The sequence below is a fragment of the Gorilla gorilla genome, chromosome 19, assembly GCF_029281585.2.
Source record: "Gorilla gorilla gorilla isolate KB3781 chromosome 19, NHGRI_mGorGor1-v2.1_pri, whole genome shotgun sequence".
Taxonomy (NCBI): Eukaryota; Metazoa; Chordata; class Mammalia; order Primates; family Hominidae; genus Gorilla; species Gorilla gorilla.
In genome coordinates this window covers 105,282,098-105,302,294 of record NC_073243.2, presented here as the reverse complement: position 1 = coordinate 105,302,294, position 20,197 = coordinate 105,282,098, and the positions used below count along the sequence as shown (strand labels likewise).

Below are 20,197 nucleotides of genomic sequence, written 5' to 3'. Positions count from 1 at the left end.
GGAACACTGGGGATTGCCAGCTATGCCAGGACCCAAGGAAGAGGTGAGGAAGGACCTTCCTAGACCCCTCAGAGGGAGCACTGCCCTGCTGACACTACGATTTTGGACTTCTGGCCTCCAGATTGCAGGAGAATGAATTTCTATTTTTAAAAGCACCTAGATTGTTGAACTCTGAGTTTGTTATGGCAGCCCTGGGCAACGAAGACTGGGTGTGATGGTTAAGTTCAGGTGTGAGTTTGACTGGGTTAAAGGATACCCAGATAGCGGGTAGGGTGTTATTCCTGGGCGTATCTGTGGGGTGCTTCTGGAAGAGGCTGGCATTTGAATCAGTGGACTGAGGAAGGAAGATCTGCCCTCACCCTGTGTGGGCAGGCACCATCCAACTGGCTGAGGGCCTGGATAGACCAGGAGTGGGTAGCCATAGAGGAAAACTGCCCTGCATATGCTTTTTTTTTTTTTTACTATTTGGATTGGTGCAGAGAACTGGAGAGCAAGCAGCAATGGGGAAGAAACCCATTTCTGAAGCCCTTGTGCCCTGAGAGCAGGCAATTAACAGGCAGCTTTGGTGTGAGGAGCACTGCAGAAGCACAGCCCGGGTGCCAGGATGGCACGAGAGGCACCACCCATGTCTCGAATGTGACACATCCCAGAGGAGGGAACAGCGAGCCTGGGCTGCAGGCTGCACTGGCAGGAGTCCTGCAATGGAAGAAAGCATGTACTGGATACTGTGTGATAAGAGAGTATTCATTATTTATTGCTGTATAACCAACTACTGCAAAACTTAGCAATTTAAGGCCACAGATATTTCTTATCTCACAGTTTCTATGGGTCAGGAACCCAGGGGTTACTCTTGATTGTAGAACACAACTTAGCTAAGCAGTTGAGCTCAGGGTGTCCCACAGGTTCCAAGCAAGGTGTCAGCAGGGGTTGCTGGCATCTCAAGGCCCCCCAGGGGATGACTCTTCCGAGCTCATTGGTGTGGTGGTTGGCAAGATTTATTTCCTTGTGGACGTTAGTCAGAGGCCATCCTCAGGTTCTTGCCACCTGGGCCTCTTTGAAGAGCAGCTTACCATGTGGCAGCAGGATTCATGGAAGTGAGCTGCAGGATTCATGGAAGCGAGCTGAAGGAAGGGTCAGAGCGAGCTGAGCCTTGGAGGGGCGTCTCACCATGACTGCCTATTCCATATTTCAAAGGCAAGTCTCTAGGTCCAGCCTTGAGACCCTCACAGGGAGGGGCTTACACCAGGGCATGAATACAGGAGCAGGGGTCATCAAGGCCTTCTCAGAAGCCCCCAGCCCCCAGGGGTGATCCAGGCACAGGCCTGAAGAGAAAACATGGGACATTCATGGAATCTTAGCCAGGAGTGCAGGGGAGAGGCAGGGGCCTGCAGAGAAGGGAGCGGGGACCCCAGGCAGTAAGCCGGGCAGAATCACCAGGAACGACTGGGATGGAAGCTCACTTTGGGTTCACTTTTGTCTAGAACCACAAAGACACCAGCATGCCTTCCCTCCCGCTTCTCCTGATGGCCTGGCACTTAGGAAGGACTGGCGTGTGTGTGTGTCTGTGTGCATGTGTGTAAGAATGTAAGTACATGTATATATGGGTACTTGTGTGAGTAGTATGTGAATTTGTGTAAGCATGTATGGGTGCATGTGTATGAGTGTGAGTGTACATGCATGTGTGAGTGTCTACATGTGTGAGCGTGTGCATGTGTGAGTAATGCATATGCGTGCATGTGTGTGCACATGTATGAATGTGTGTAAGTGTGTGCACACGTATGGATGTGCGTGTGTGCACATGTATGGGTGTGTGTGCACATGTATGAATGTGTGTAAGTGTGTGCACATGTATGAATGTGTGTGTGTGTGGCTGCGCTCTGGCTCTGCTTGGATTGAAAAGTGCTGATAAGTTCATCATCCTTTCAGTGCTCAAGTAGCTTAAACAGAATCTAGCACAAAGGGCTGTGTGTTGTTGTTTTTTTTAAAGCTTTATTTTGTTGTACAGAAAAATTGGAAACCAAATTGTGGATGCACTGCAGGCAGCAGTGGTGTCGGGAGAACGTCTTGGCTCCAGAAGGCTGCGTGCTGGAAACGTACCTCTCTACACCCATGCTTGATCTCTGCTGCTGCCTGGGCCAGCAGCTAATCCCGCCTGGCCAGCAGCCGCCTCTTCTGCCCAGCCCCTCTGACCTTGGCTGGACAGCTGAGGTGGCCACCTGGAGGCCTGCTCCACTTTGAGGCTCTGCTCTTTGTCTGGCAGTGAGGCTGGCACTGTGTTTTCGCATGAGCTGAGCTGACCCAGTTCTGCTGACGGATCACCAGCCAATCCTGGGCTGTTTATTTCGCCTCCTGCATCAACCAGGCAGCCTGCTGTCCTCTTATTTTTGTCTGGCAGTGCAAGAGAGGCTGCCATGGGTGTGCTAAGTTTCTGATCTCTGTGATCATAGCAAGATTGTCCTAAATCAGACACAAGGTACGTGTGCCCACACACTTTGTTGCTATTGTTGCTGTATTTATGTTGTAGATTAGGAGGCTGCCAGTTGCCTGCTCACAGCCCGTGGGTGCCAGGGTCAGATGGCTGCTTTTATTTCCACAGGGTTATTCCCATCAAGCCCTGATCCTGGTTGTGGTGCCACAGCCTTGCAGGCATTGATGAGGGGGCTGTGCCCTGGGGCTGGCTGAAGAGGATCCCTGAGACTGACCCAGCACTGAGCCTCTTGTGTTTCAGTGGGGGCTGCCAGGAGAGCTGGCCCAGGGTCCAGAGGGGCTCCTGGTACTCTCAGGACCCTCAGCCAGGGTATAGGGATCCCTGGCTTTGCAGAGGTCGCCCATCTGACAGACTTCCTCATTTTCCAGGGCTGGGAGAAACCTTTGGCCTCTCAGTGTTTTAGTTCCTTCCAATGAGTTTATGTTGCATCTTATTTATAGCATGTTTTGAAAATTTTTTTTTGATTAACAGTTTTAAGGAAAAAAACCAAAGGAAGTTAGAGGGCTCCATTGTGCCTTAAGTATTTTGGACATTTGTGGTCTACAATAGACTCAAGTGGAGAAGTTTTGCTTTCCCCACCATGACCATTAACTTCATACCTAATGTAGAGTGTTTGCTGTATTTTACCTTAAATTATGCCACAGAATATCATTTTTTAAAGAGCTAAACAGTATGTGTACCTCAACTGGAATAATCAACAGGATTGTATAGGACAGTCTGGATTGAGGCTTCAAATGCCTGATTTGGGGAAACAGACCAGCTCTCCTTGTTCGCATCACTTCTGCGATGAGAGCTGCCTGACATGGCAGGAGCTGTAATTCCTGGGCCTCCATTTAAACCTCATGAAATGGCTCTTGTGCTTCCAATGCCCCTTTCGGTGGGTCCCCAATGTACTAGCAGACTTACCTGGGCAGGGTCTTTGACGGAGACATGGCCCCAGAAGAGGTAGTAAGCCCTGACTGCAGGGGGTAGGCACGGCAGCTGTGCTGAGAGAGACTGGGCTTCCTGTGCGGAAACCACTGTCTACAAAGAACTGCATGCACAAAAGTCAGAGCAGACAGGTGCAGAAGTCACATTGTTCAGAGATAACTGGAGCACGTGGCAGTCTCTCACTGTGTTCTAAGGTAGGTTCTTATGCTAAAAAATGTGGAGTCTTTATGGGGTCCTAGCTTTTCTTCCCCCACACCTAGGTTGCCATGAACATATTGTCTTTTCAGAATCCCCTGGAATTGTCTTTATGCAAAAGGGCTTATCCTTCCCTCCCTCCCCCTCTTCCTTTTTCTTTCTTCCTCCCTGTTAAAATCATGGCACTCCTCTTGTAGGAAATCTTACTCCTTTCTAAACTGCGCCTTAATTAAAACTAAGCTTTTCAGCCACACTCTTTAAGGCTGTTCATTAATCACACACTGCATACATAGTTCAAGGGTTTTGCTGACTCATCCCCTGCCATGGGCTCTCTGCCCCGCCCCGGAGCTTCTTAGAACAAATGGGATAAACCCACTATTTCTTAGAGAACTCACAGTCTCTATTGACCTGGGCACTGTTTTACTTCCCTTGACTCTAGCTAAGTGGCTCAAATAAGAAGAAAATAACTTAAAATGGAAGACTGGACTCTTGTGCTCATGAAGGGTTGAACTGCTCATTGTCAAGAAGAGGTTCGTCCTTGAGCCTTCAACTCAGTGTGGGCGGCCCCTAGGTCCAGGCTCAGCATCATAGGGGAGGGCACAGTGCGGTGATGCCCTCATCACAGTGGAGGTGTCTTGGGGACACTTTGTCCGCCAGGCTGCCGGCCTTCACCACTGGACTGCAGCTAGGTGATCTGGGTGGACAAATGGGTTAGACCTTCTGTTGATACGGCAGAAACTAAAGCTTCTGAGAGACAGAAATTACGATGGTATATAAGGCAGAAATGAAATTTACTTTTAAAATATACAAATTGCACAAAAGTTTCAAAACAAGGAGGAAAAATGTTTACAAAGACTCTACCGAGCTTTTGTTTGTTCTTTTCTCGGTGAGTGTGTGAATATGTGTGACTGTGCATGTGTGTGAACGTATGTGTGAGTGTATGAGTGCACGTGAGTGCATGAAAGTGTGGGTGCATGTGGGCATGTGTGTACATGCTTATTCATGTGTAACTGTGTAAGTGCATGTGAGTGTGTGAGAGAGCATGGGTGTGAGAGTGTGTGCATGTGTGTACAAGTTTATTATGTGACTGTGGGTGAGTGTATGAAAGTGTATGTGTGTGCATGCATGAGTGTGTATACGTGTTTATTCATGTATGACTGTGTGAGTGGAAGAGCATATGTGTGAGACAGCATGGGTGTGAGAGTGTGTGCACATGTGTGTACATGCTTATTAGTATGTGACTGTGTGTGAGTGTGAGTGCTTGAGAGAGGGTGTGAATGGGTGTGAGTATGTGCATGTGTGAGTATCCAAGTGTGGGTAGCTGTGTATATGAGAGAGGGGTGAGTGTGAGTGTGTATTCGTGTATGTGCATATGTGTTTGAGTGTGTATGAGTATGTGAATGTGGCTAAGTGTATGTGAGAGTTGTGTGAGTGTGCAAGGGGGTGTGTGTGCATGTGTATTTATGTGTAACTGTGTGTGAGTCCATATAAGAGTGCGTGTGTGGGCGGGTGTGTATGAGTATGAAAGTGTGTATGAGTGCACAAATCCAGGAACGTTAAATTTGAGTTTTATGTTTTATATCGGTGGTCCCATCCCTAACCCTTTTGGTACCAGGGACTGGTTTTGTGGAAGACGATTTTTCCATAGACCGAGTGGGCCGGGGGATGGTTTTGGGATGATTCAAGCGTATTACATTTATTATGGACTTTATTTCTATTATGATTACATTGTAATATATAATGAAATAATTATACCACTCACCATCATGAAGAATCAGTGGGAGCCTTGAGCTTGTTTTCCTGCAACTAGATGGTCCCATCTGGGAGTGATGGAGACAGTGACCCTGAAGTGTGTTGCTTTATGTCCACTCAACTCTAATCTCATTTTGGTTGCTGTCACTGCAGACAACCCTGCTTCACAAAGATAGGACCTTGAAAATGGAAGCAGGCTTTTCAGTGCTTTTGTGGCAATCTCAGGATATTCTTTAACAATCCAGAATGTATGGAGATTTGAAGTTGTCTCAAACATACTTCCAAGGCCACATCATTTGCAATCTCAAGCAAAATGATGGTGATCCTCTTCTAGCGCGGACGAAGTCAGTTCACCTGGCTGATTCATAAACGCATCGCAGATCCATTCCTTCTCAGTTCGGGGGTATTTTGTGATTGGGAAGTAACGCTCAAGCTCTACTGAAAGCTGAGGTAGGTGATCATGCACCAGCTGGGGGAAAGAAGGCCCTGGCTCCGTCTCTTTCACAATCTCTGCTAATGTTTGAAACATGTCAGGAATCCCAGTGTTCACTTGTTGCCCCCATAATTCCAGTTTGGCTTTGAATGCAGCTGCTTAATCTACTGACTATCTGCCGACTTGAACACAGTTGCCGTTCTCCCCTGAAGTGACAGATTAAGTTTGTGGAGCAGGTTGAATGTGTCACACAAGTAAGCAACGTTTGCAGCCCATGCTGTGTCACTGAAATGTGCTGCCAGTGGTGACTGCTGTTTTAAAAGAAATCTCTGGAGGGGCTCTCATAACTCAAAAACTCTGGCCAGTGATCTACCTTTAGAAAGTCACCTGACTTCTGTGTATCAGAGAAGCCATCTCATCCTATCACACGCATGTCATTCTAAGCACACATGTATCAGAGAAGACGTGTGTGCCCTGCATCCATCTCCTCACAGAGCTGCACGAACAGACATGATTTAAGGGCATGTACTTTAATGTGGTTGATAACCTTAATTATATGCTGCAAAACTTTGTTAAGTGCAGGTGACATATTTTGACTATGCAGAATTTCTCTATGGATGACACCGCAGAGACTCACATTGAGAAGTGACCTCTTTGACCCAAGTAGTGAAACCAGAAAGCCATTCAGTCATGGCAGCCACTCTGTCTGTGCATACACTGACACAAAATGGCCAGTTCAGTTTCCTGATACGTAATCATTTGAAGATTTGAGTCGTTCTGTAGCTGTGGTGTTTGTTGACAGCAAAAGTACACCTAACATGTCTTCATGCACATCCTCCTGAAGATATATCTCACAGAAACAAGCATTGTTGCCTTGTTGTCAACATTGGTAGACTTGTTAACCTGAATTGTGTACCAAAGTGACTCATTAATCTCCTCTGACAATTGTGCCTCAGTATCCCCTGATATTTCATCAATTACTCTGGTGACGGTGCTAGCCGAAAGAGGAACATGTGCCACCTTTCAAACTGCCACCTCTTCTAAAAGTTCACGACAATTGTCCTTAGCAGCAGGCAGGATGAACTCTTCACCAATAGTAAAGGGCTTCTTAGCTTTAGTAATGCCGTTAGCCACCAAGAATGATGTTCTCAGTGCAGACACATTTGATGAAGGGGTGGCCTTCACTAATTGCTTCTGTTCTTCATGTTCATGTTTTTTCCTTTGAAAAACTCCAAAGGCATATCTTTTAATGCAGAGTGCTTGGTATCCATGTGGTGAAGCAATTTTGAAGGTTTCATGGCTTCATTGGAGAGTCACCACATAGTATACAGAGTGGGCTTGGAAAATGCGAATCACCTGTTGCAATGAACCTGTAATTTAAATAGGACTCTTGGTCTTTTCTTCTAAATGCAGCTTGCTTTATGTTGTCAGTCTTAGGGTCTTCTGCTGTCTCATGATTGGGTCTTTCCCCCTTTTCAAATAAGCTTTCCAGTGACATTTGTTTTTTTACTGATTTTGGCTAGGGTTAGCTTATGGGCTTACCGAAACTGTTACTGAGACAATTGTCCAGTGCAGGAAAGAGGCGTGGACAGAAGTGGTAAATAAAATAATGGTAGGCCACGCGTGGATTAAAATAAATGTCAGATTCTGACTTAAAGCCTGCCATCAGATGCAACCGTACGATTGAAGTACATCAACTCACTGGCCACCAGAAAGCCTTCCACCAGATGCAGCTTAATTGTCGCTTGCCACCGTCTGATAGGGTTTTGATATGAGTCTGCAAGCAATTGATTTGTTAGGGTCTCTGTGCAACCAAACCTCTTGCTACTGTTAATCTGTATTTTCAGCCACTCCCCACACTAGCATTACTGTCTCAGCTCCACCTCAGAAGATCATCAGGCATAAGATTCTCGTAAGGAGCATGCAACCTAGATCCCTTGCACGACCAGTTCACAAGAGGGTTCACGCTTCTATGAGAATCTGATGTCACCACTGACCTGACAGGAGGCGGAGCTCAGGTGGTCGTGCAAGCGATAGGGAGCGGCTGTGAATACAGGTGAAGCTTCGCTGGCTCACCCGCTGCTCGCCTCCTTCTGTGTGGCCAAGTTCCTAACGGGCTATGTATGAATCAGTGCCGGTCTGTGGCCTTGGGGTTGAGGACCCCTGTTTCATAAAACATTATTCATTTATTTTAAGTTTTTAATTAGCTATAATTTTTACCATGTAAACAATGGAAACATGAAACACAAAGAGGTAATTTAGTAGTCTTCTGGTTTCAAAATCCCAAGTGTTTACTTTACTAGGCAATTGATTTTGTGTGTGTGTTTGTATCTGTATGCATGTCTATTAGTAGTATCGTTTTCTGCTGCATTTTAGAAAAGTGGTTGAAAGTTAATGATTACAAGGATGACCCATAGACTTGACATCATGTTTGTAGTCTAGCTTTCTTTTTCTTTTCCATAGTGAGTATATCAATGGTTTGGTAACTATTTTTCAATTTTTCGAATTCGGAATTAAACAAGTACTACCTTCATTGAAGTACAATGCTTTTTATTACGTGTTAGGTACAGCGTTGGCTGGTAGTTTTCTCTCTTTTCTTTGCAAATCAGATTTTAGAAAAATAAATTGATTTCTTAGAATCACTGGTTGTGGTGCATGCTAGTGGGGGGACCACTGCTAATGGAATATTGAGCACATTAGATAAAAGGTCATGTCCTTTCAGGAACATGGACAGAGCTAGAGGCCATTATAGAGGCAAAGTAATGTGAGGACAAAACACCAAGTGCCACATGTTCTCACTTATAAGTGGGAGCCAAATGATGAGAACACATGGACACAAGAGAGGAACAACAGACACTGGGGCCAACCAGAGAGTGGAGGGTCGGAGGAGGGAGAGAAGCAGAAAAAAATAACTATTGGGTACTAGGCTTAGTATCTGGGTGATGAAATAATCTGTACATTGAACCCACGTGACACAAGTTTACCTGTATAACAAACCTGCACATGTACCCTGAACCTAAAATAAAAGTTAAATAAACAAACAACTAAAGCACGTGTGATCACAGAGGTTTCAGTAAGCCCTGGATAATTTTAGAAAGTTCACAGCCAAATCCAACAAGTTCATTGCTCACCACCTTTTATAATATTTCTTCATTGTAGGACATTTGTAATTCCGTCTTGGTTTGGCTTCTTTCAGAAGGCTGGATCAGGGGAGCTTGGTCCTTTCTTTAATTTCTGCTATTATTTCTTTCTTTCTCTTTGGCCTTGACTATCTTTGACCCTTGGCCATTATGATAGTGTCTAGTCTCACTCATTTCTTTTTTAGATAAGCATTTTGTATTTTTAGCTGATGTTGGAATGGGACTTTTTTCTAGTATATTTTGTAACAAGCTATTGGTAACACAAAGTTGTAGCATTTTATATTCATATTGAATTTGATGAACTTACTGTGCTTCTAGATTAGTTCCAATGGCTTTTAAAAATAGTTCGTTTTTTACCCCCTAGGAGTCCCCCTGTACTTCTAGGGGGAAAAAAAGATACTTTCACTTATTTTCCAATGGGTTTTCCTCTTCTTTCTGCTTTGTACCTTATAATATCTTATGTTTAACTTCCAGAAACATGGTAAACATTAGAGAACTTATCAGTCATAATGCTCTGATTCTTGATTTCAGTGGGAAGGTTGCTTGAGTTTTAGATAAGATTTTTCTTATCGATTTAAGAGAGCTGTCCTTTATCATTTGAGTATTTAAAAAAATCTGTTTTGCTAAGAATTTTAATCTGTAATTGTTGTTGAATTATACCAAAGGCCTTTTAAGTGTCCATTAAAATATTTGTTTTCTGATTTGATCTTTTGAGGTGACAGGTTAATATTGTAGTAATAGATATCTTAATATTAAATTGCATATTATATTTTGTTGAAATGTTCTTTAAATGCATTAATTCAATTTGTTGATAGTTTAGGATTTTTATATCTCTATTTACATGTATGCAACCTCTGTCAAATGACGGTATCAGATTGTGTTAGCTACTTAAAATGAATCAAAAAACTTTTTATATTCTCCTGCACATTCTATCAGTGTCATTAATGATCATTTCCTTGACTCTGTAAAAGAATTACCCGAAGACTTATAAACATATTTGTGGCTTTAAAATATATATAATTTATATGTTTATATACAATATATATTTTACACATAAATATTTTCTATATTTATATATTTATGACATATTTGAATACATATAAATATGCATTTATAATATATTTATATATTTATGATTTACATTAATATGTTATAGTAATATGTTTATATAAATATATACTTAATATATAAATGAATATAAATAATATATAAACATAAACATAAAAATATAAAATAGAATATAATATATAATATATAATATGTAAATAATATATAATTATATATTATATATAAGTATAAAAATAAATAATACATATTCTGGAGTAGTTCTGGATTCAGAAATCTCAAAGATAACATAGAGTGTGTTTACATACCCACACCCAATTCCTCCTGTGAACATCTTACATTAGAATGGTACATTTGTTACAACTAATAAACCAATGCTGGTACATTTCTATTAGCCAAACTCCATTCTTGATTCAGAGTTCCTCGGTATTTTCCTAACGTCGTTTTCTGTTCTAGGATCTGATCAGGAAGCTACATTGCATTTGGGCACTGGGTCTCCTTAGAGTCCTCTTGGCTGTGGCAGTTACTCAGATTTCCCTTGTTTTTGTGACGTTGGCAGTTTTGAGGGACACTGGACAGGTGTTTCACTGAATATCCCTCTACTGGGATTTGCCTGGAGTTTTTCTCATGCTTAGACTGGAGTCCTGTGTTTTGGGAAGGAGGACCACAGAGGTGAGGTGCGGTTTTCATTGCATCATATCAGAGGCATGTGAGTACCAGCATCATGATTCATCACTGCTGATGCTGGCCTCATTCACCTGGCTCAGGTCCTGTTTGTCAGGTTTCTGCCGGACGTGCCCTTCCATTCTGTCCTCTTTACGAGGAAGTCACTATGTGCAGCCCACGCTTAAGGCATGGGGAGATATGCTCCATCTCTTTGAGGACAGAGTATCTGCATAATTTATTTGGAATTCTTCTGCATGCATGGGATATTTGTCTCTTCTTCCCCATTTATTTATTTATTCAATTATTTATTTATTGCAGAATGTCTTCATGGATATCAATCTTATACTTTTGGCTATTAGTCAAGACTAGTTTGTTTATTTTGTTGCTCAGTTTGTTCCAGTTCTAGCCACTGAGAGTGTTTTCGGTTGGCTCTTGTGTCCTTTTGACATTGTGAGATTAGCTTCTTTTTTTTTTCTTTTTCTTAGCATTTTCTTGCTTTCTGGCATTATGAGATGCTCCAGGCTCGTCACAGAATTAGCCATTTCTCTAAGGAGCCCTGGTTTCTTTTATTGCAGAATGGTATTAGAAATTAAGATCTGGGCTGACTTCTGGGTACCTAGGAGTTAACCCTGCTCCACGAGGAGCAGCTAAAAGATAAAAATAAAAAAATAAATAAAAGAAATTAAGATCTGGGTGCTAGGTTTGTGGTCTTTTATGGAGGTAATTTTTTTTTTTTTTTTTGAGACAGCATCTCACTCTGTCACCCAGGCTGGAGTGCAGTGGTGCCATCTTGGCTAGCTGTAGCCTGCGCCTTCCAGGTTCAAGCTATTCTCATGCCTCAGCCTCCAGAGTAGCTGGGACTACAGGTGTGTGCCGCCTGGCCCAGTTAATTTTTATATTTTTTGGTAGAGACGGGATTCTCTATGTTGGCCAGGCTGGTCTTGAACTCCTGACCTCAAGTGATCTGCCCGTCTCAGCCTCCCAAAGTTCTGGGATTACAGGCGTGAGCCACTGCGCCCGGTCTATGGAGGTAATTTTTGATGACAAGTATTTTGAATCTTTTCTCAAGTTTGACAATTGAGATTTCTCTGGGAAATCAACTTTTCTGAGATTTTAAGTTTAATTGGCATATACTTGTACAAAGTATGTTTTATTATTTAAAAAATGTTATTTCTATATGATTTCAAGCAATTTTTGGATTATTTTAGCAATTCTATTTGATATCTTCTTTTAATTTATTAACACTCATTTTGATCTTTACTGTTACTTTCTTGGGGACCACACTTTTTCCACTTTTTACGTACATAATTTTTTTTTTTTTTTTTTTTGCGTAGATGCTTAGTTTTTATCCATGGTTTCTCTTTTAATAGTGAAATCCTTTAAAGAAATGAAATTTGCTTTTAAATAGAACTTTGACCACATACCCTGGGATTTGACAGACTTCAGCCCTAACTAAAATGGCAGACTCTTTAGTTACTTGTGAGGATGTTTTAAAAGATCTGGTTAGAAGTGTTTTCACTGAAGCTGTTACCAATGCCTATTTTTTTCTGCTACCTTATAATAAATAATATGTTTATTACTTATAAATAAAGTCATTTTAAAGCAATTCTGTATCTGTGGTGTCTGCAGGAGTAGAGTACATCCATGAATACATACTTATGTGCTTTACGTTGTCCACAGCCTTGGTGTCAGTAATCTGTAATACTGAGAGTTCTAAGTCCTGCTCCATTTTCGTTTTTAATCAAATGTTCTTTTTATTTCAATCTCCTTTTCTGTGCAGATTTTGAGGAGACACTATTTGACTCTTGAAAATTTCATGATTATTTTCCTTGTCTTATAAATTATCCCTTAACTTGATGTAAATGATCTCCATTGTCACATTTAATTCATTTTGTCTTGAATTCTACTTGGTCTGCTGTTAACAGTTCTCTGATTTCTTTTTTGTCATCTTCCTTCATCTTTTTGTTTTTAACTTGTGTACGTTGTTATTTTAGTCTGTCTTCTGTAAGCAGCCCATTGATTGACATTGCTTGTTAGCCCAGTTTGAGTGTCTCTGTCCTTTCTGTTAGGTAGAGGTTTGCCTGATTAAATATATTACTGCTGGGCTGGGCGCGGTGGCTCACGCCTGTAATCCCAGCACTTTGGGAGGCCTAGCAGGGGTGGATCACCTGAGGTCAGGAGTTCGAGACCAGCCTGGCCAACACAGTGAAACCCCGTCTCTAATAAAAATGCAAAAAATAATCTGGGCGTGGTGGCAGGAGCCTGTAATCCCAGCTACTTGGGAGGCTGAGGCAGGAGAATCACTTGAACCTGGGAGGCGGAGCTTGCAGCGAGCCAAGATCTCGAGCCATTGTACTCCAGCCTGAAGAACAAGAGCGAAACTCCGTTAAAAAAAAATATATACATTTTGCTGCTGAGGGCATGTTTAAACTGTCCTCAGATCTTCTTCCTCCTCCTCTTCCTCCCCCTCTTCCTTCTTCTTCTGTAGGGAGGTCCTCCCTCAAAGCAATATCCTGGACAGTGGCCATATTTTCAGTTCGAGCTCTCCAAGGAGAAGCCAAAAAATCACGTTCCCAGCCACCCTCAGGCAGGGATGCAGGCACGGAGCCAGCTCTGCCCATCATAGCACCCATGCTCCTTGGATCCTGAAGAGCACAGGGTGAGTGCCTGGTGGGCAGAGGGGACCTTATTAAGTCCATTCTCTGGGGTGAGGAGCAGCAGCTCTCTTGTTAGGCAGCAGGGGTGATGGAGGGTCTGGGTCAGAGGTGCAGGTACTCATCATCACGGGGCCCGTGTGTGATGGCGCAGCACAGAGATCTTCATAGGGCACGACCCCTCATGCAGACTGCAACATCCTTCCTGGCTGCCCAGCGCCCACACTGGACTCTTTTGCTGGATACCTATTATCTTCAGCAATTTCTTCCAACTTAAACTGGTCACTGTGGGGTCTCTTCTTACCCCAGCTGGCCAGCGTGGGGTGTCTTCTTAGGGCATGGGGTCTTTTCAACAAAACCCTGAATGATACCAGGAACAAGGAGCTAAGCTCTCAAAACCTGTAATGTCATAACATGTAGACTGTGCAGGGAAGGACAGGTCTCCCGTGCCAGGGATCTCACCAGATGCAACAGCACCAGCAGCACCAGGAACAATTGCGTGCATGCCACAGGGTGCCCAAGAGGTGGAGTCTAAGGGCCTTCCTTTCCTGGGTTTCCTGGGTTGCATCCTCAACTGCCTTTCTCAGTTAGTTTACAGAGGCTGTCTACTGATCACCCACCAGTCCCTGAACAACATTATACAAAAAGCCATGCAGTGAACCGAATGTCCACATCCCATCAAATTCCTAAGTTGAAATCCTCACCAGCAAGGGTATTGGGCAGGAGGGTTTTTGAAAGGTGGTTAGGTCATGAGGATAGCATCCTCATGAATGGAATTAGTGCCCTTATAGGAAGATACATGAGCACTCTGGAACTCTCTCCACCCTGTGAAGGTACAAGAAGTAGGTAGACTGCAACCTGAAGAGGGCCCTCCGCAGAACCCACTGTGATGTCAGGCTTTCAGCCTCCAGAACTGTGAACAATGAATTCCTGATGTTTATAAAACATTGAGACTATGGCCCTTTGTTATAACAGTCTGCAGTAAGACAGCTGGTGACACATTTACATCTCAAATTGAATATTCAAATTGGGTTATACTGCTCATTTAGGGTCTTCAGGCTTCAATGAGTTTATGATTTAGCCTGGTGAGCAAGGGGTCTCTCTACAAAGTGTCACAGCTGGCAGACTCCAGAGAGCATTTTCCTGGAACCATCACTGGGTGTGGTAGAGTAGGGGAGGCAGCTGTCTATTTCTGGTAGGTGCAAATGCCCTCATTTCCAGAACAAAATTCTTGGTCGTCTCTTTGGAACTGTCTATCTTGTTCTGGTACAGAGAGTGGTGGTATGTTTTTTGAGAATATGATTTACAATCTGTTTCCGTATTTGCTATAGGTAGAGGGAATTTTTCCCAGATGGAAAAATGTGGTTTGTGATGCTTTTGCAAGTTTTGCTTTCTTTGTTTTTCTCATCCCCAGCCTCTCACAAAGTCCCAGGCACCACTGTGTGAAGTTCCTGTGGTGGCCGCAACACATGCCCCACACTTAGTGCTTTAAACCCACACAAATGTATTATCTTACAGTTTTGTAGGTCAGCTGTCTGATATGGATCTCACTGGACTAAAATCCAGGTGTTGTCAGGGCTGTGTTCTTTTCTGGAAAAACCATTTCCTTACCTTTTCCATCCACAGTTTTCCACCCACATCACTCCACCTTCAAGGCCAGTAATGTTGGACTGAGTCCTTTTGAGCCGCCATCTTCTGGGTCTCTCTCCAATTTTCTCATCCACTTTGACCCTTGCGATTACACTGACCCCTCCCAGATAATCCAGGATAATCTCCCCATCTCAAGGTCAACTGATTAGTAACCTTAATTTCATCTGCCTTTGCCAGGTAATCTAATGTGTTCACAAGTTCACATGTGGACATCTTTGAGGGTCAGTATTCTACCCAGCACATACTTAGTGGTTTATGCAGTTGTGGAACATAGTGGCTGTGCTGAATTTGGGAGGAGGTGTGTCAGTCATGGCTAGTGTATTACTTTGTTTTCATGCTGCTGATAAAGACATACCCGAGATTGGGCAATTTACAAAAGAAAGAGGTTTAATGGACTTATAGTTCCACATGGCGGTGGGGGGGCCTCATAATCATGGCAGAAGACAAGGAGGAGCAAGTCATGTCTTACATGGATGGCGGCAGGCAAAGAGAGAGAGCTTGTGCAGAGAAACTCGTGATCACACGGTCCCGCAATAGGCTGTCTGCAAGCTGAGGAGCAAGGAGAGCCAGTCCAAGTCTCAAAACTGAAGAGCCTGGAGTCTGATGTTTGAGGGCAGGAAGCATCTAGCATAGGAGAAAAATGTAGGCTGGGAGGCTAGGCCCATCTCTCCTTTTCATGTTTTTCTGCCTGCTTTATATTCACTGGAAGCTGATTAGATTGTGCCCGCCAGGTTAAGGGTGGGTCTGCCTCTTTTGGCAGCACCCACACAGACACACCAGGATTAATACTTTGTATCCCTCAATCCAATCAAGTTGACACTCAGTATTAACCATCACAGTTAGCATGTCACCATACAAATGTAGAATTTCCTAATTCGACTTTCAAGTGGGACAAACAATTGTTTGGTACTATGGAGTGCCAGTAACTGCAGTGCACTAAGCTGCTGCACAGAGGCTCCTAGCTATGGTGATTTTTGCTTGGGATTGAAATATGTGTAACAAGCTTCATCATGGACCTGAATGAGATGGTTTCAGTATGGAAAGGTCAGAGGCTCCTGCACTTCTCTAGGACATGTGGACTTCACAGCTATCTCTTAAAATTTTTAAAATAATTTTAAACTTACAGAAAAGTTGCAAGATAATACAGAGAGTTCTTTTCTACCTCTCACCTAACTTTCCCTCTTGCATAACCACAAATAAGTATCAAAACTAAGAAGTTAACATTGGTACATTACTGTTAGCTAGCTGCAGGCTCTAATTGGAGACCACTGGTTTTCTACAAATGTCCTATCCTGTTCCAGGATTGCATCTGGTATCCACTTGGTACGTGGCTGCAATGTCTCCTCTCTCAGTCTGTGACAGACCCTTAGGTTTTCTTGTTTTTTATGTTCTTGACACTTTTGAAGTGTACTAGTCAGGTATTTTGCAAAATGTCCTTCAATTTGGGGTCATCTGATATTTTCCTGTGATTAGATTTAGGTTATGCATTTTGGGAAATAATACCACATCCAATTTGTAATCTGGATTTTGTGAATAGGTAGACATTTAGTTCACTTTCATCCTGACTTCCCACAGGTAACATGCCCCCTTGTATTATCTCCCAGTCCTTTGCCCCTCTCAGGAACTAAGTGTTAGAAATCTTCCCAACTCTGATGACCCTTTCCTCCAATGCATTTCATCAACACATACACATGGCTTGGCTGTCACTTGAAACTGCTTCACGTATAAGACCATAGTCTCTGGATCTACTTTTCTTCAATAAATCCTGTTACTCTTATACTTCTGTGCTTTCACTTATTCTGAACTTGATGTGGTTTCCTCATTCTGATCTCTAGTTTTACACCTTCCCATTTTCTTCCTCCTGCATCCTTCCAAAAGTTGTTTTGAAGATAACATGAGATGATGAAGGGACAGCATGGCCTGGAGTCCAGGTGTGAGGCAGCACTGGGATACAAGCCTCTTTCTAGCTTTGCTCATCTCTTCTTCAGTCAGTCCCTTATTCATCTTTCATCCATGCTGTCATTGGCAAGGAATTGACCTTCTGTTGCCATTCTCATTTTCCCTTGGTGAATTCAGTCAATCCTTTTGCTCTCTGTTCATATTATGCAAATATAAAAATAAAAATAATCCTGATAATGTGTCCTGCTGAAAGAAGAAAAAAACTATCTGATCTCACTGGGATCCAATGCAGTATGACTCTCCTTTATCCATTTTTAAACAAGTTCTAATTCTGAACACTTTCCCCTTGCTAAAGTCCCTAAACAGATCTCTTTGCTACACATCCCACCAGAATGTCAAATAGCATCTGTCCAGCTTGCTTGCAAAGTCCTCCTCTCCAGCTCCCAGTATACCAGGGTCTGTGCATAGTCTTCTTTCCTTTCTCCTCACTGTCTTAGAGGCAAAGTCTGTTCTTTTCTCTGAGGCTAACCCCTTTGCCACCTTTCTCTGGGCCTCCCTGTGGCAGCAATCAGTCTTTCTCTGTCCTTTCTCTTAACAACAAGATACTAGTATCTTCTTTATTACAAAGAAATTCTGTAGTCTGCTATACTTACCTCCCTTCTCACTCACGTTCTCCAAAGCTTGAAATCATGCTCTGCCTCCAGGTCCTCACTTCTTATACTAAAATCTGGCTTTGTTTCCTCCACACTATTGGAATTCTTCAACTTAATTGAAACACGTAATGAATCTAACTCTGCTTGGGCTGCCTGTGACATCTGCCGTAACTAAGACATATCAAGGCCCACTCCTCTAGGCTTCCATGACAATCGGAGTAATGTCCCAACTCTCACTGTCATCCCTCCATCTCCTTTGGGAGTGCAGGTTGCATGGTGCATTAGTCTGTTCTCACACTGCTGTAAAGAAATGCCTGAGAATGGGTAATAAGTAAAGACCAGAGGTTTAATAGGCTAATGATTCTGCAGGCTGTACAGGAAGCATGATGCTGGCATCTGCTTGGCCTCTGGGGAGGCCTCAGGAAACTTACAATTATGGTGGAAGGCAGAATGGGAGCCACCACATCACATGGCTGGAGCAGGAGGAAGAGAGTGAATGGGGAAGTGCCACATACTTTTAAACAAACAGATTTCCTGAGAACTCACTCACTGTCATGAGAACAACACCAAATGGGATGGTGCTAAACCATTCATAAGAAACCTCCCCCATGATCCAATCAACTCCCACCAGGCCCCACCTCCAACACTAAGGATTACAATTTGACATGAGATTTGGGTGTGGACACAGATCTAAACCATATCATATGGCTACTACTTAACTGTTGTCTGTGCTTCTTCCTTCATCACCTCTCTCTTCTTTTTCCATCTCTCCCTGAGTTCTTTCATCACTTTTCATGGCTTTGACCATTGCTTCAATACAGAGGACTCAAACTCTGTGTTTCTAGTCCTGTCTTTAGTCCTGAGCTTCCCAACTCTCAGCCCCACACTCTTGTATCCCAGAAGCAGGATACAAGATGCATCATCTCTCAGTTCTCCTTACTGTTCTTACTTCCTGCTCTTCCTGCTGGAAGAAGCTGAGCATAGGACAGTGTTCCTGGTTTTATGAGATGTTCTTTCTGCTATCCGTCCAAAGTTCATCAATGGGAACTTTGACATTCTCTTCTTTTCCAGCATTTTTGCAGCATTTAGCTCTACTTTTCTCCTTTTGCAGCCTTTACTTCCTCACAGTTTGGTTTCCATTTGTCATATGGAAGCTCCTAGTTTTCATGCTTGGTTCCATCGATTCTCATAGTTGTATGTCATCCACGTTTCTTTGGTTGATATCAATACTACCCAATTGCCAGTAGAGCTTCCCCAAACGTTAGCTTTAGTGCAGTCCTCGCTGCTCTGCTCCAAGCTAGAGGAGCAGTCATTCAATTTGCATGGACCACAGGCATCTTGGACTCAACATGTCCAAGTGGAATTAATTTTGTTCCCTTCTGAAACTCTCTTTCTTCAGATTCCCTCTGGTAGTGAATGTAAAGAAGCCAGAAAATAGAAGTTATCCAAAGCCTTTTCCTCTCACTCATTCCCAGGGAAGTGCTGGAGGTTGCCTTCCCACTATCTCTGTGTTTTTCCCTTCCTCGCCACCTATGGGGCAAAATTTTGCCTTAGTTCAGGTTCTCATCTATTAGTCTCCTAACTGGTTTCCCTGCTTCAATTCTTTTTCACTTCTAGCTCAACCATTCCACAAAGGACAGAGAAGAAAATTTGAAATGTGAATACAGTCTGGACCTTGTTCTGACTAAAATCTTTCAGTGGGGCTTTCCATCATCTTCAGAATGAAATCTGAGTCTCTTAACCTGTGTGTATCAGTCAGCTCTTGCCACGATAATGCTGTGAAACAGAACATCCCCAAATGTGGTGGTTTACAATGACAACCCTTTGTTCTAATGCTCATGTGCCTGCAGGTTGACTGGTTCAGTTGTCCCAGTTGGGGCTTGCATGGGCCTCCCTGTTTCAAGTTACAGGTCAGCTGGGCTTGGCTCTGCACTGTGGGTGGGGTTCAGACCTGCTTACTACACATGGGTTGAAGGGGCAATTGTCACTTGGGGCATATCCTTCATGTGGAAGATAACTGGGATAAAAGAGGGTGAGTAGAAACAGATGCTTCTTGAGGCTATGGTCTGGAACTGACACCTACTCACTTCTAACCACCTTCCACTTGGTAAAGAAAATCTACATTGTGAAGTCTAACATAAAGGAGGCAGGAGCATGTACTCTGCCCATGCTGAGAGACATGCAAAGATACAGGGAATGGGAAAGGATGTAAAACTCAAGCCCATGGAGTGCATGAAGCACTGCAAATGACAACTCCACTAGCAGAGGTGACATAGCATAAATCTCTGTCCCACCTGTCTTCCCGTCCAGATCCATCTCTCTCTGTTCTCAAGTTTCTTTTTCCATGCTAGATCCTACTTCACCAAACTACTGTCTGCATCCTGGACACCTGTGCTCTTCTCTCTGCAGTTTACACATATGCTTTCCTGTGCCTAGAAAGACTTTCCCTCCACCCTGGACTTGGAAAGCTCTACTGGCTTCTCTAGATCCAGCATTGATATCTCTGCTTCCAAGACATCCTCACTTTCCAGGGTGGATTAGGCTCATTACTCCTGTTCCTACTACACCACTCTCACTGCTCTCTGCTCCATTTTTGGAATAAATTATTTATTATTCCTATTCAGACTTTTCCAGAAGATTACAAGCTACTTGACTTCAGGGTCTTCATTGTT

The 20,197-nt window shown here is 43.3% G+C and overlaps 1 long non-coding RNA gene across 1 annotated transcript in view; it reads left to right on the top strand.

The window, feature by feature from the left end:
- The first annotated feature begins 2,365 nt into the window (after positions 1-2,365).
- LOC134757627 (uncharacterized) overlaps positions 2,366-20,197 on the top strand; it is a 316,386-nt gene continuing 298,554 nt past the window's right edge. Inside the window, exon 1 of the long non-coding RNA XR_010131842.1 lies at positions 2,366-2,473. This is a non-coding gene — a long non-coding RNA (uncharacterized lncRNA). The remainder of the gene's footprint in view (positions 2,474-20,197) is intronic.